Genomic DNA, 16525 nt, shown 5'->3' with positions numbered 1-16525 from the left:
GCACTGTATGTGTTGTTGTGGTGGTAACTCTTCTTACACGGTGAGTTGTGACAATTAAATGAGATACTGCACGTAAAGAGCATGCCTGACACAGAGTCGTGCTCTTAGCATCACAGATTTTTACCTGTTACCGGCTAAAATTTGTATAGCGCTTTACTCTTTATAAAGCCCATTGACACAGGAACTCATTACTTCGTGATACCGTGTGAAGTATCATAAAACTGTGGCTCAGAAAGGTTAAAAGGCTTGACCAAGGTCATTTAGCTTATAAGTACATCATATCGGGACTCATATCTTTCCAGAACCCAGTAGCTTCACCCTGCCTTTTAATCATGGGGGTGGGGGGGTAGGTGTATTTTTATGTAATATAATTTATTTAATTTATTATTAGGAGAAGTGGCTATCTTCAGATCAGGTGAGTTCTAACCTTGCGTGCCTCTAAACTGCCGCTTTATCTTGCTAAATCTTGAAACTTGGTTCCTGATTTTCTGCTTGATTCTCTCCTTCATGTCAGACAATTCACCTTCCAGAATTGTGGAGGAGACAGAAACCTCTTTTGTCTGACTCCCACATTTTTCCCACAGTTAAATATGTACAGGTAGATAGATATCAACTTATGAATGGGCTGGGTTTTTTAACGTTAATTTGTAAGTTGGGTGTTTGGATGGCTGAGCATCTTTCCCTTGTAAAAACCATGTTTTAAATGAACTTAAGCCTCATAGTGACCCCATAGGAAACTATTGTGAGCACGTGCCAGATGCAGGAAAAGGGCAATGTGGAGCAAGATGAAGCCAGGGTCCTTCTTCTTTAATTTTTTAATTTTTAATATTTTTTTAAAGATTTTATCTCTAAGTAATCTCGACACTCAACGTGGGGTTCAAACTTACAACCCTAAGATCGAGTTGTATGCTCCACTGACTAAGCCAGCCAGGCATCCTGGTCCTTCTTCTGTTAAATCCAGACTTGTCCCAATACAATTTTGAAGCCATTTGCCTTTATTATGTCCCCATCTTCTCATAGTTTATTCCATCTCCTGGTACCCCCTTATCTTCTCTTGCTCTAAGCAACCCCCAAATCTTGCCTGATGCCAAGACTCTCTTCCCCTTTCCACTTCACTCTCCAACCTAAATGGCCATTCAATATGAATTAGGTATTCGAGGAAAGTAGCCTAATGAAATAATTCACACTAATGTATGAGTGGCTGATTTTCCTTATCCCCTCTAGAGGCGTTTGTTTTTTAAAAAGATTGTTAATATTGCAAGTAAATTTGTCATTGTTGGGAATCCCAGCAGTGAAACAAAATAGAGTAAACTATAGCTATTACGTGGAAGGTATTTTGGAAGAGATGTGCCATAATTTGGGTAGACCAGCCCAGGAGGGTCTTTCTTGTTCCGCCCTTTTATGCCACAACCCTCTCGGGCACACATACGTACACGCGTACCCAAGCACCCCTCTCATCAGCTACCTTGCTTTTCGTCTTTTCCTCATCAACTGGGCACTTACCAGGAGGATAGCATTTTAGGGCTGGAGACGGTGCTAGAGCTAATGGCATCAGCCATTTTATAAATGAGGAAACAAAGCTCGGCCAGAAAAGCCTGGTTCACATGACCGTGAGTGATGGAATGGCACTAGAATCCAGGTCTACCCAAGAATTCAGGGCATTTTCTTGCATGCTGCATGCTTAGCATTCAGAAGTCTCGTCAAATAAACTGAGAAACACTCAGGCAGTAATCTTGTCCACTTATCTACTTGGATTTTCTTTTCCTCGCTCTTTGGACTTGGCAGGCGGAAGCCATCAGTGCTGGAGGCAAGAGAGTCCGACCTGGTGTTCCTACCAACCTGTCCTGACCTGGAGGCTGCGCGCGCGCTGTCCTCTGCCAGGTGGGGCTGCGGAGGAATTCGCGAGCTGGGGCTGTTTGCGGGGCCGGCGCAGGCTTTCTTCGTCCTTAGCCGCTCGCAGAGATGCCATTATTGTTGCCCCTTTCTTCTCTCTGTCACTGAGCATTTAGATTTTTCACTCCAGGGATCGGAAGCGCTCCTCACTCCCTTTCGCTACCGCACAGCCCACGGCCGAGGGCTGGGGGGCATGGTCTCTGGAGAAGCAGGCTGCTCGGGCCACAGGCCAGTCAGTGCTTCCTGCCTGAGTGAGCTCGGCACTTCTCCAAACCTCTGTGTCTCAGCTTCCTCATCCGGAAAATGGGAGCAATCACAGCTTATACCTTATGGGGTTGTTTAACAGAGAGAGGAGCTTCATAAATGTCAACTGCTGTCATCATTATTATCCACACCTTGCGGGTGTTCTTAGTTGGCTTTTATTATTTTTCTAGGAAGGGAAGCTTTCCTGGCCCCAGCTGCCTTTCTCCATTGCCCAGCAATCTACAAACCGTGTGGGCATTAAAGGTTAAGTTGACCCTTCATGCAATTCTTGCCTGGAAGGCCTCATTGTGGGTAGTGAGTCACCATCACTTAGAAGTGGACGGTGAGTCAGTAGTCTATTGAGGGGAGGTCAGAAGGTCCCCTGGCTCAAAGTGAGAGGACCCAAGCCCAACCCTCGGGTACAGAAAGAAATAACGCATTTGTGTGGCTGAGCGGGGTGCTCCGTGGGTCAGAGGACATAAGGTGGTGGGTAAATCCTGGGGCTTTGGAATCACACAGATCTGAGTCTGATTTGAGCTCCACCCCTACCTTGCAATGTGACCTCAGGGAAGTTATTTCACCTCTCCGTGCCTCATTTTTTATCCTCTGTAAATGGAGATGGTCTTATACTACATGGTATAAATGCTTGGGAACGTGCTAAAAATTCAATCAAAAGTAGTTAATATTCTCACAAGCAGCATGAATGAGAGTCGGGACAGACAGTTGTAGGGCTCAGCCACAATGGAGAAGCAAACTAAGGGCAAAGACTCAGGAACAAGGATGTGTCTTTGACGCGGTCACTTTTAGGTAGTGACAAGCCATTTAGCTAGCATCAAGTGTAAAAAGTCGTAATTTATTCCTTATTGTACCCCTACGAAGGAGGGAGGGTTGCATGTTCACATAATTTGCATTTTGTAGACGATTCTGAGAAACAGACTGGAAGCCACCTTCCTGCAAGAACACAGATCTGGTTTAACTCCAGTTAGGAGCTCAGCTTCCCTGCAGGTCCTGCAGGTAGAGGGGCAACTTCCTGGCCTAGACAGGGGAGACCGTGTCAGGTCTGTGACTCTACAACATGCTAAAAATATGAATGTCACATCATCATCCTGTCGTTCTTCTTGATCTCATTGGCCCTCCTGATTTCATGCCATCTGCAAATTTGCACATCCTTTGTGCTCCTTTTCGCTCGCATTTTATGCCTTCCTTTGCCATTTCATTTTCCTCCCCGCGTGTTTCAATCTCTGGGCTTCCATTTTTCTTCTTCCTTTTTAAATGCAGTGTGTTTTTTCCCCCTCTCTCTCTTTCCTCCTTTACACCCCCATCTTCCTCCTCCCTCCACACCAATCAAATTCCTGCTTGCTTCATACCATATTCATTATCCTACCTCATTCCCCCTCATTCCTAGAAAACAGCTCGCAGAGCCTCACCCACCCTTCCCCCTGCGACTCGCAGTGCCCACCCTCCATAAACCCCAGCCGCCTGGCAATCAGTAACTTCAGCATCACACTTCACAGCTCTCAGAGTTTACACTACTTGTTACTACTCTCCTTGCTACTGCTCTCTAGGGTTTCTGGAAAAAAAATCCACTTTAAAAATATCCTGGGTACAAGTTGAACCCACAGTTAAAGTTTACTCGCACATTTACACATTTCATGGTTTTATTTTAACTAGTAGCTCGGGTCTGTGCTCAGTTATGCGGGGAAGAAAGACTGGATCCTTAGGGAACCAGTTTTTCTCTACTATAGAGAAGAAAGGCACCTCAACATTCAACAGAAACCCCCGAGCTGGGTCTACCTACTCTCTTCTCTCCCCACTCCCCCAACCTCAAGCTGATGGGACCTTGCTGTTGCGTGTGTGGTCATTTATTTCACTCTTCCTGGAGCTCAGCCTGCCTCCCAGTGTGTGTCTGTGTGCACACGTGTATGGCCACTGCTGTTTTTCCAAAGGGCTCACCTCTCTTCTGCCATTTTACCAGGACACAGGAGGCTCTCCCGCTCTCCCGCTCCCTCTCTCTTTCTCTCCCTGCCCCCAACTCAGCCTAGGCTTTTTCCTGTCTCTTAACTCCACCAGTGCAGCAACTAGCTGAGCTGCTTGCTTGCGTGAGAGAGAGAGAGAGAGAGAGAGAGGAGTGTGTGTGTGTGTGTGTGTGTGTGTGTGTGTGCGCAGCTAGGCCAAGCCTGCGAGCCTGCCTGTCACTGGAGAGTTTTAGTTTGCATTCAGAAGAAAGGAGGAGGGGAGACAAGGGGGGAGGAGGAAAAGGTGGAGGGGGAGGAGTGGGGGGGGCTCCGAGAAGGGAGGGAGAATGTCTTGTTTGTGGCTTGTCAGCAATTGCTTGAGACAAGCTTCCATGTGTGAAAGCTACTTGGCATGAATGCCTGGGCCGTACCAAGTGTCACCGCAGCAAGAGGGGGAGTCAGAAGAAAAACAGATCAGACCAGAGCAGACAATAGGCCCCTAAAGTGTTCCCCCTAAGTTGCTTTGATGTTGTCCTAGTGTCTTGATACCAGGAGGCCAGGGATTGCAGGAAAAGGGTCTTTTTTGTCTTCATTCACTTTCCCCCCTCAGTTTCTGAAATGATTCTCCAGAATTTCTCCTCATAAAAAGGTAAGAGCCCTAACAATTCCTTCTTCTGTGGCAGGCTCGTTCGCCCGTGCCTGGAAGTGGGGGTCTCATTCCTGCGCTGCTCAGGAGGAGCGCTGGGGTCCTGCCATTGGAGCTCTCGCCTTGCCCCTGGAAGTCTTGCAAGGCGCGCAGGGCTGGGGATGGCCCCTCTTTCTAGGGAACCCCAGTAACACGATCTGTGCCTCTGGGTTGGTGGGGGAAAAGGGGTGGATGGAGAGGGGTGGGAGGAGGGTGTGAGGGTGGAGGTGTGAAGGGGGAAAAGAGAGAGAGGGAGAGAGGAAGAGAGAGAGAAGCCTGAAAGAGAGGGAGAGAAGGGCAGAGCCCTCGTTCAGAGCAGCCCCAGCCTGGAGCCCAAGGAGGCCTTGCAAGCTTGGGGCTGTGGTTCTCAGGCTGAGCAAGGGCTGGCCGGGGCTCTGCCGAGTGCCTGCAGAGATTGCATCGAGCTTTGTGTGTGCGAGAGTGTGTGTGTGTGTGTGTGTGTGTGTGTGTGTGTGTGTGTGGACTTCCCCACACTGCCCTGGCACGCCTCGTGAAGGGGAGGTACCCCAATCCTTATCGCCCGAGCCCAGACTCCCGAGGCAGAGCGGCAAGGCAGCGAGACGGGAGAGCATGAGAACTCTGCCGCAAGACAATCCAGAAACTTTTCCAGTCTCGGGGATTTCTCTGGTGGTAGATACTGTAAAGGAGTTTTGTGAGGGGGGGGACATGGAGGGTTGAGAGGGAGTGAGGGTGACTCAGTTTCCCCGTCTGTACAATCCAGAGCGCTGAATGGGGATGCTGCATGTCTGCCTGGGATTTGGGGAAACAGAACAGATCCTTATGTCTAAAAGGCATGGAGAAATCTTCAATCTAGAAATACTGCGGAATCACCACGTAGAAGTGTTATCATTATTCTTGCTCCTCATCATCGTCGTCAAACCATCATCAAAGACACCCCAAGACAAAAAGAACGGGGAACACAGATCAAGTGTCTGAGCATTTCCAAGGAAACAAAAAGCCTTTTTCCACCTGTTGGCTTCTGTCCTTTTCTCTTGTGTCTTTTCGTGAGATTTATTGGCCGATTTGTACAGAGAATGGGGTGGGAGGGGTTGGGTTTTCCCCTTTCCTCCTCCCTTGTACATATTTTGTTTAAAAGAAGGTCAATGTGAGATGCTTGAGAGAGAAAATGTGCCTCCTGTTATAGTAGTTTATTCAAGACCTTGTGTTTCCTGGCGCTGGCAGGGCTTCCAGACACATCTGTAAACTCTACCTTGGAGGTTAAAGATTTTTATTGTGGCTTTTAGAGATTAAATGAGATTTATTTACAATTGCTGTTTATCAGAGAGTAAATATCTTACTGTGTGTGTGAGGGTAAGAATGTGAAGGCTGTTTACTCACTGGTGGTTTTGTGGATAAAACCTTTTGCTTTTTAAAGTGACATCTTGAGAGATGGGAATAGAAGGCTAAAATCGGTGCCTAATACTCATCTTTAAATTTTTTTTAAAGAAAAAAATATATCTGCTTATTTTCTTGAACTGCGGATTTCCTTTCTTCTCTTCTTACACAGCGATTGCTTCAAGGCTCTCAGTTGTAGCTTTCTTTGAATTCTCTGGGGGAATTTCGCTTTCTTACCTAATTCGAGGTTTTCTGTGACTCTGCTAGTTGTCCAAAAAAATCTGCAAAAGTCTGGGAGGCTGTGCCTCCTTCCATTCTAACTGCAAATGTTTACCAGACTGACTCCCTGGGGTAGTTAGAGATTGAAGCAAAGGGCCAGCCCTGGGTGAGAATACTGATGTTCTTCCCTTGAAGGCCTGGAGAACCTGACTTCTGGGTGTGAGAAAGGATGAAGGAAAGATATTAATTGGCCTGGATCTGGCAAGAAGCACCCTCCACACACACATATAATGTTTTGATGGAGTAGAACTGAACTTTGTATTTTAAAACTTAATTTTTTTCCCACTTTGTAAGCAGAAGAGCTTACCATGGTTTGTCATGGGCAAGATTTCAGGTTCTGGATCTCTTCCTAAAATGTTAGAATTTCAGAACTTCAAGGGACAAAAAAGGTTATTCATCAAGTTTTAAATGAGGACACCGAAGCCCTGGAAGCCCTGGAAAGATCGGCAGTGACCTGAGGGGCTCAGTGACCTGAGGGGCTCAGCTGCGGTAGCATGTGGGCCACACCCTGGGGTTCAGAGTGCCCTGACGGCTGCCATGCCAGCACCCTTACCTGGCCCCCACACTCGATCTCATACAGCCCAGCACTTGGGCCTGCCAGAAAGACAGGCAGCTTTTGGAATCTGCTTGCTGTGCTGGACTATCGCAGTGCATTCAGCCCTGCTCATGGCACATGGAGCAAACATGGAAACCATGCGTCACAGTGTGAGTTCGCGTGAACTCATCCATGTGTTCACTTGTTGATTCAAGTAATACTTTAGGGGCATTAACTATGCACCAGGCACCTTGTTGGGCGTGGAGGACACAGGAAAGAATGAGACAGATGAGCCCTTGCTCTCAGAGAGCATGTAGTCTTGGTGGTGTAAACAACATTAACCACATGGTTAAATTAGTAATTATGATAATGATAACTTATACTGAACAGCATGCAGATACTATAATAGGGCAGAACAGAAATTTGTATAAGTAATTGCCCTAAACGTGTAACTAGACATGAGCTAGCTGTCCTTTTCTCTTGCCTGCGTTCTTGCCCCTGCCGATTCTCATTCCATTGGAGGCATTCCTACTCATGTAACAGCCCTGTGTTTCCAAAGACAGTAAAAAGCATCCCCTCCCTTCTTCACACAATGCAACAGAGACACAAATAGTATCTATTAACCCTTTACACTTGTACTACTAAATAACCCCACGCTCCTTGTGAGTTGGCCTCTGGAGCAGTCATCTAGATTCACATTAGCTCTAGGCTCTGCACACTGTGACACCCTACTGCCGGGCATTGCAAAAGACGTGGTTAGACTTGTGTCTCGTTTCACTTACTCCTTGGTTTCCCCAGTTGATAGGAAACACTCAGCTGCAGGAAACTCCACCGTTATCACTGTCATCTTGAAATTCCAAAGACAATAGTGTAATGAAATGGCTTTTCCCATTCCTCCTAACAAGGACACATATTTATAAAGGGAAAAAAATTTTACAGCCTCTTCATCTTACCGTTTTGGTTGGGTTGTTAAAATCTTACTGGTTTGATCTCCCAAAGTAGAAACTTTCCCCATCCCCATTTTGGTCTTGGGAGGAGAGTGCGTATGGTGGAAATGCCAGTCACTGCCATGCAGGCCGACTTGTGTCCGCGCTTGGGTCACCATTTTCTACATTGTGTTTCTCTAGTACTCAGAGAAGTGTTGTCTTTGGTGGTGTCAATCTATCTTTTTTTTTTTTTTTTAGACTAATTTAGTTTAAAAGGAAGACAGACGTGCCCACCCACACATAAATCGTAGGTTTGGTGCCGATACTTTGGGAAACTACATAGGTCGTGTGGTTAAGTCATGTGATGAGCAAAATAAGAGTCATTTCTATGCACCCAACGTTGTTACGCAGTGAGGTAGCGCTGGGCTACATTATAGCGACAGCCCTACCCAGAGCTGGCCATCCTCATCTGCATTTGGCACCTGTGGCCACTGCCTTCTCCTGTGAGCTGTACGACTTCATTTGCAAGTATTTGATCACTTCCGACACACTCTGCCCGCCCCCCAATGTGTTACTCACTGGGGCGCTGCCTCTGGGGGAGGCAATTTGAGTCGGCTTCGGAAGAGTAATCTAAAGAGAGGAGTGAGCGAGTGGGGAGCTAAGATGTGGATAAAACAAGGATCTGGTGGAGGGAGAAATTTAACAGAACTGGGGAGCTGGATAGCAGTGGTCAGTTCACCCTTAACTCCAGGGGAGTAAAAATGAAGACTGATCACATTTTAAAAGGTGTGTGGTGTGGGTTCTGCGTGTAAATAAAAGTGTGAGAGCCCCTAGTCCTGCCGAAGGTTAAAACCAGCACAACACGCGGGACATTCCCCAGACTTCTTGGTTACAAATACTACTTTTGCATGTAGCTCTAGTGAAGGGAACTGTGTGTGTGTGTGTGTGTGTGTGTGTGTGTGTGTGCGCGCGTGTTTTCCAAGAGACATAAATATAAGATGTAAAATGGAAATTTTCTCCATTTCTTTTAAGCCTTGACATTTTAATGCACTTTAAAATATCTGCTCAGTCCTCTCTTATAATAGCCCTGTGAATTAAGTAATACTGTTATCCTCCTGTTATATTTGAGTAAGGTTATGTGACTCACCCAAGGACTCACAAGAAAATGCGGAGCAGAATGGCTTGCCGATTAAATCTCCATGTTAGGCCAAATCACTTCAAAAGCAAAGAAGTGAGGCAGTCACCAATGATATCCCAGCCAAATTTACTCCTTTCGTTAAAGACTTAAGATTTAGAGTGTTGATCAAAAAAAAAAAAAAAAAAAAAAAAGGGTCCCCAATTCTAATTGAATCATTACATGTTTTTTACAAGTGCATTGGACCAGTTTCTGGTTTGGATTTTGTAATTCTTTGACCAAAGACTCCCCATTCTGCTCTCCTGGACCCCTTTTAGAATGAAGGCCTGGGCTACATCACTTCTGTTTCTTTCCTGTTATTCCGCGTTTCTCTAATTCTGTGAATAGAATGTTCCATGGATCTGGTCTTTTGGTCACCTTATACAAAGCCCAATTCGAGGGCTGTGGTTCCCAAAGGGGAGATGTTGTGAGCTTTGTGGATATAATGGGATTCATTCCTATATATCCGAACTATGTTGACATTTTGAAGTGAAAAGCACAATAGGCAAAAGTGGGATTTTAATTTATGGATTTGAAGAGAATTGGCCAGTCAGCACGCAGGCACATGTGCGAGGAGGCTAAAGAACCATTTTCAAAAGAATAGGCTGTTTTGAATGCACATCTTCCTGTATAATAAGTATGAATTGAAAATGAATGGGCCCTCTTAGCTTCACTGTTCTTACTGTTTTCTCATAGAAACTGTGCTGTTCCTTTTCGTAGTCTGCTTACGTTTCGTTTTGAGGGTACAAGGGGCCAGTTTAAGCAACTGTAGTGCTGATGATACATGCTATGTGTTAAACACTATGGTTTGGGGGATGACAGGGCTACTGACAATCTTTACAATAGGCAACTCCTGAAGGGTATTGCTGAAGACCTGCTGATACTATGTGTGATATATATATATGTAATATACCTTTAGGACGTGAGTGATAAACTGCCTCTGAAACGTGGCCAAGAGTGAGACAGACAGGTTGGAGAGTGAATGATGTTTTTATTAATCATGTTTTGTATGAGTAATTCCAAGCTCTATTCCCTTGAAATTGGTTAAATCTTTGAAAAGATATAATTTAAAAGTTTCACATGGTAGCTCTTAATGTAATTTTCAGAATCCAAAGTAAGATCTACCATGTTTTACAAATATCATCTTGCTTGTAGCAAGGGAGACTAGTTCAAGGCTGCTTTGAGGATTAGTAAACCATTGACTCTCTTTGAATTGGTTTTATTTCTGTCTGCAAAAAAAAAAAAAAGTATGTAGGATATAATGACTTTATAAGTGGAGGAGGGAATTTGGAAGACCGTATATAGTAATATTTTTACTTATACTATTCCGTTATTCTTGGTTGCTTAAAATTCCTATCATTGGATATCTTGCTTAACTTCCTAAAATCCTAAGAAGTAACTACATAAGAGCAATGTATTATTGACTTTATAGATGGGAAAACATGAACAGGTTTGTGAAATGATATATCAGCAAGCTTTTTCGAACGTAAGAATATACCTTATAGAAATATGCGAAATGTGGTTATTGATAAGTGCCAAACTTACAGGAAAAGAAAAGCATATATATTATTGTTGCTAATCTAACTTTTATTGATCTAAGTAATTATCAAAAGTATTTTTATGTCGTGTGTTAACTATACTGGAATTAAAGTAAAAAACTTTTTTAAAAAGTATTTTTATGTTATTCACTCAAAGATTCAAAATGCCTCTAATCAAAAGCTTTGGAGAGCTTTTTAGTAATTTCCATGAAAACCATAATCGTTTTTTTCCTTGAAAAATAAATACACAAACTCAAAATTTACAGTAATGGCAGTTGAAAGAAGCCAAGCCATCATTTGCTTGGAAGAGAAATTTGGGAACCTTGAGGTCACTTCATCTTGTCTAGGTATATTGGATTTTCTGTTATCCTTGGGGCTTGTGGAGTTAGTGTATGGTTGAGGAGAAAAAATTTGCATAAGGTGTGTGAACAAGGAACTTTTTGAATGTGGGTCAAGGACATACTTGCCTTTTCTAAAGCTGCCTGGATTGGTGGTTTATTGTATAGAACTCCATGATATACTGAGGTGTTTAAGTCAACCATAGTCTTTTTAAAAAATATTTTATTTTTATTTCTTTATTTGACACACACAGAGAGAGAGAGGGATCACAAGCAGGGGGAGAAACAGGAAGAGGGAGAGGGAGAAGCAGACTCCCCGCTGAGCAGGGAGCCCGATGTGGGGCTTGATCCCAGAACCCTGGGATCATGACCTGAGCTGAAGGCAGACACTTAACCAACTGAGCCACCCAGGCGCCCCTAAGTCAGTCATAGTCTAAAGAATGCAAGGTTTTAGCATCTGCGCTAAAGGCTTCTACATTTGCCTGGACATCCCTCTGCCTCATCTTTTCCAAGCTGGCTCCTGCTGCTCCTTCAAGACTTAAACTGGGCATTTTTTTCTGGGAAGAGTCTTAGACCCTATCTCTTAGACCCTATCTCTAGGGGTTGGGTAAATGCTTATGTGGCCCTTACCACATGGCACTGCAATAGTCTGCCTCCTGCTCTGGGCTGTAGTTCCTTCAAGGTCTGAGACTGGTTTTAGTTTTTGTACCCCTCCTGCCTAGCACAGGGTGAAACAGAGCAGGTGGTCAATAATTGCTGTCAAGTGAACAAACAGTTCACGTTGAAATGTAGCTTATTAAGAAATTTAACTAAACACAAAAAGAATGACAGATAAAAATCTTAAATTACACAATCTTATATCCCACATTAAAAAAGGAAATTTCTTATATTAAGATATTCACCCGTCTCCCCCTTTGCAAAGACTAAATTGTACATTCATGATGAAGTATTTTGAAAATCCCTGAGTCTTTCCTTTTCTTATGCTCAGCTTTTCTTCCATAAAACTTGTAAATCATGTTTCTCATTCTTGAGCCTTGTGGTTCCCGTATCTAAGAGCTTATTTTTTACGTCAGAGGATCATAGGTGATAAATGAATGGTGAAGTTTGCATTGATATTTACATAGTAGCTGAATAGGAGAAGTTTCTTGTATCTCAGAAACAAGGAAAATAGGTCTTTGAGGAAGTCTGGACAATCAGAGGCTAAGAAGGTGAATGCCTGACTTCTAGGAATCTGCAGCTGTGACCCACCTGAAACAAAGAAGGAAACAATACAATTTAATCTTCATTTTCTAAAGAGGATTTAAGTGCTGAACCCTCTAGAAAAGGCCTTCTGGTTGCAAAGGACTGACTCACTGTGGTTTCCTCGAGAAAAGGCATTCACTGTGCGGATGCTCGCGGATGGAACCCGAAATTAGAACTGGAAGTCTTTCAGGTCCTGAGGCAGCTCTAGGGGCAACCTCTTCGCCTCTATCAAACTCGTTCTCTCACTGTGTGCTGCTTTACTTGGGCTCCTTTTGCTATGTGCTGGTTTGGTCTTTAGCTGTACTCTGAGTAACCTCTCTCAATCTCATAGCTTTTGCTTACACCTGGTGTTGCTTCTTTGACTTTCCAAGACTGCCATGTCCAGAACCCTACTCTCTCCACCCTCCTCCCTTTGTTTCTTCATGTCTTCTTTCCTTGCATTCTTTCATTTGTAATTCTCCCTGATAATTCCTTCATTGCCTCAGATTTTCCTAATTCAGATACCCAGGAAAGAATCCAATAACCCAACTCATCTTTTCATTGGCCTTCTAGGTCCCTAACCAGCGTTGCCCAAGGGTCAGACATGCACCTCTAAGTCCAGGGGGCTGTGGGGGGATGGGGTGGGCAGGAGGTTGTTACTTAGTATAAAACTGGGTTGCCTTTTAGTATGAACTATGGAAAGGCGGTCTTCCCTTTCATGTAGGTGGCGACAAATGTATTTGACATATCTAATATAAGTCCATTATGGAACTATAAGAAATTAAGGATAACCAGATTATTAAAAATTAAAATGTTTCATGGTTGACAGTTAGTATAATGCAGATAAGAAGACTGTGAAAACAAATAGCAAATTTATAACCAGGAAAGAAATTAGGTGAGGGAAATGTGTTAGATTTAGTTCTTAGATGAGTGACATCATTTCATGCATTTATGAAAAAGCAGGAGTGTGTGAACAGTGAAAGTGAGAATATATTTTCTCAGGTCCCAGAGGCTGGTTTAAAAAGCGAGCACAATCCCAAACCTGGGGACCAGGTTGGTGATAAATAGGAATACTAAGCTTCGTAGGGAGTCTCCGCCTATTCTTCCTGTCTGTATTTTCTTTCTCCGCTTCCTATTCTGTTCTTGATCCCTCTTTAGCTTCTGGAACAATCTGTCATGAACTAGTGATGTGACCTTGGGCTGGTTATTTATTCTCTCTGAAACTCAATTTACTCATCTGTAAAATAGGGATAATGATTATTATTTCAATAGCTTATTATAAGAATTAAATTAGATGACACAATATATTTAAAGTGACTGGTACACATTACCTAGGAGGTAATAGGTGCTCAGTCAATTGTAGCAATTATTCTAGCACACAGGAAGGAAGGAAGCATTGACTGAACCATGTGTTGGATAACATTTTGCTTGTTATATCATTTATTTCATGTAAGAATCCTGAAAGACTTGTATTATTATTTCTACTTTATGAACAAGGGTATAATGTTAGTACTTAATTGAGTATTTGCTAGGTGCAATGCACTGAGTTGAACCCTTTCATGTGTTGTCTTGTTGAAACCAAGTTAGATGCTATTTATGTTTCATCTCATAGTTGAGGAAACTGAGGTCTAGAGAGTTTAACTTGCCCAAAGCCATACAACTAGTAAGTGACCATCAGAACTTGTGTGTAAGTCTGTGTGAGCTTAGGTCCGACTGACTCCAAAGTTTTCCAGAGTCACGTAGTGGATGAATGTGAATGGGACCGAATCAAGAGTCAGGCCTTGTTTAGGGCAGCGCTTTTGCAGTTCACTACCAGAGGTATGCCCTGACTGAATGACCGGTAGTGGTAGGCACCCATGCGCTTAGGCTGCTTCTGAATCCGAATGCCGTGATTAGACAGACAAGGGCAAATTTTGGCAAGGGTACAAAGGAAAAAAAATTTAGTAATTAAAATATGTCAAAATAAGGTCTCTCAGACCTGATGAAATGATTTAACAAGCGTGTGTTGAATGTCTGCTGTGTGTCAGGCAATGAAAAATGAACTTGGCATTGTGGGAATGCAAGGCAAGTAAGGCCGAATTCCTACCTTTAAGGTGCTTCCATTCTGGTGGAAAGAGCTGGACGCTCACACAACTAATAAAGCACATGGCAACGAAGCAAAGAACTGGGGGTAGTCAAGAGAGAGGACAGTTTATTTGCTGGTGAAGGGAATAGTGGTAGGAGGAACTGGGGAAAGCTTCATGCAGGAGACAACATTTGTAATGGTCTCTGAGGGGACAAATACAGAAGAACAGGAAGCCCTCTGTAGTTTCCTTCTTCTTCATACCAATAGTTTTATTAAGGGGGGGTATGAAGTAGCTAATTATTGTGGCAATAGATAGACAGTTAATAGTGTTTGTAAAGATTAGGTTCTTTGACCAAACGTGGAGAAACACCTACTCTTATTAATCGTAAGCGTATATTTGCATTTTCCTGGTCTGCACTTACATGTGTCTCTATTGAAGGAGCCAGAAAATGGAATCCTGTTTTCTATGCATTCTAGGTTGAGAATCTATAATTGCCCAGCAATCCAACAAGAATCTACAAGTCCCTCAAGTGGCCCAATGGTACACCAGCATCAGCTTTCGGCTGTATCATATGGTGTTAAGTAGTACTAGGGTACTGACAGGTGGGTCATTTATCCCTTTAAAATCTGGATTGGAGATTTTAGTCTGTGGTTCAGAGTACCCAATTTTTCTTACATACAATACCAGGTCTTCTGAAAAAAAAATTGTTTTGAGACAGTCCCAATTTAAAACATTCTGCCTTGTCTTCATAAGTATATTCATGATTGATAATCTATGTGTTTTGATTGTTATTTATTAATTAAATTGAGTTTCTGCGGCCTCACCCTGTTTAAAGAGGCCTGTAGACATCTGCTCCCAGATTTTGTCCACTTGAATGAGAACGCACATACTCATCTTTGTGGTATAAGGTAGAAACCTAGCCAAGATCCCTTGTTTTGGTTTGGTTCTTTGCTTATGTCCCCTTTTTTCCAAACCGTGTTGGTGGACATTATGCTCATCCTCCCTTCACGGCCCAGCTTAAATGTCACTTTCCTCACAAAGTCTTTTTCAATTCCTAGAGCCTGAGGAGTCTCTCCATCCCCATAGGGTCCATGTGATCTGGTTCTTTTCTTGGCATGGTCATAATAGCTATCCATGTTCACTATCACAAATCCCTTCACAGGGGATGAACAAGAGGACGGGGCTTTAGGTCGCATTCACCTTCGGATCCCTCTAAACACCCAACATGGCCCCTTTCCTACAAGTGGTTGGTGCTCAGAGATGTTCACTGAACTGAACTAAATTGAATTCTGGGTCTCATTGGACTGGCTTTGGGTATGGTAACAGTGATGTCTGAGCTCCGGTTCCTTTTTGGAAAAGAAAGGTTGCTTAAAAAAAAAAAAAAGGCTTTTAACTGATTTTAGGTTGAAAGAAACCATGTAGTATAAACAGTAGTTGTAATTATTATTAATAAACATCGTTAAAATAGCATGAACTGATAGAATTACTTCCATGCTTGCAGCGTGGGCAGGCCCAATAGACTAACTGGTCTTTTTCATCTGTAATATCTATGATTCTTTGAAATTTTATATAGACAAGTGCAAGCTAATGTACACTGGAAGGAACAATTGAAACAGCTCATACTCACTGATGGGCTCTGAATTACTCTACTTGTAAGTGCTCAGGAGAAAGATCTCGGATTCATTGTGGTTGCTCAATGGAGACATCTGCTTGCTGTGCAGAGGCAGCCAGAAGAATGAATGAGATGTAATAGGCTGTATTAACTTTGAGAATGGGATAAAGAATGATGCAGAAAATAATATAGTGCACATAATTTGGCATTGACTATTTCTGTAATTACAATAAAACATTTTAATGATATACATTGATGTTATGACTTCACCTTAGAATCAGAATTCGGCATTGGGTCCTTTCATTTCAAAGAAAACAAAGCAGAATTACAAAGGATCTAGAGAAAAACAACAGACCGTCTCCAAGACGTGCAAGGGATTTGCCTATAATGAGAAACTGAAAAGACAAGGACATTTTAATTTGGATAAAGGGGGGGAAATGACATTGTATAAATTTATTTAAAATTAATGAAAGTTTCAGAAAATTACTAGAGCTAGCTTCAGATTATCCTTGGTAATGGAGGTCAGAGATAGGCAGGATAATTGAAATCCCTGATAATCTCCAGCCCTCATTTTAGCTATTAGTGGCTGCATCCTGTCTTATGAGAAGTTTTAACAAATGAACAAATGCAAGACATTGCAGCTCAGGATCTGTGAACTAAAGGACCCACAAGAAAAGCAACGAGGGGTGTTGGGAAGCTCACAG

The 16525-nt window shown here is 43.1% G+C and overlaps 1 protein-coding gene across 1 annotated transcript in view; it reads left to right on the top strand.

Annotated features, from left to right (window-relative positions):
* The first annotated feature begins 4586 nt into the window (after positions 1-4586).
* Positions 4587-16525, top strand: part of BCL9 (BCL9 transcription coactivator) — an 81920-nt gene continuing 69981 nt past the window's right edge. Inside the window, exon 1 of the mRNA XM_040626839.1 lies at positions 4587-4740. The gene's annotated coding sequence lies outside the window, so the exon portion shown is untranslated. The remainder of the gene's footprint in view (positions 4741-16525) is intronic.

Source organism: Ursus maritimus, unplaced genomic scaffold (assembly GCF_017311325.1).
Source record: "Ursus maritimus isolate PB19 unplaced genomic scaffold, ASM1731132v1 scaffold_12, whole genome shotgun sequence".
In the NCBI taxonomy this organism is placed as follows: Eukaryota; Metazoa; Chordata; class Mammalia; order Carnivora; family Ursidae; genus Ursus; species Ursus maritimus.
The sequence above is the reverse complement of the archived record's forward strand: the minus strand, read 5'-3'. Positions and strand labels throughout refer to the sequence as shown.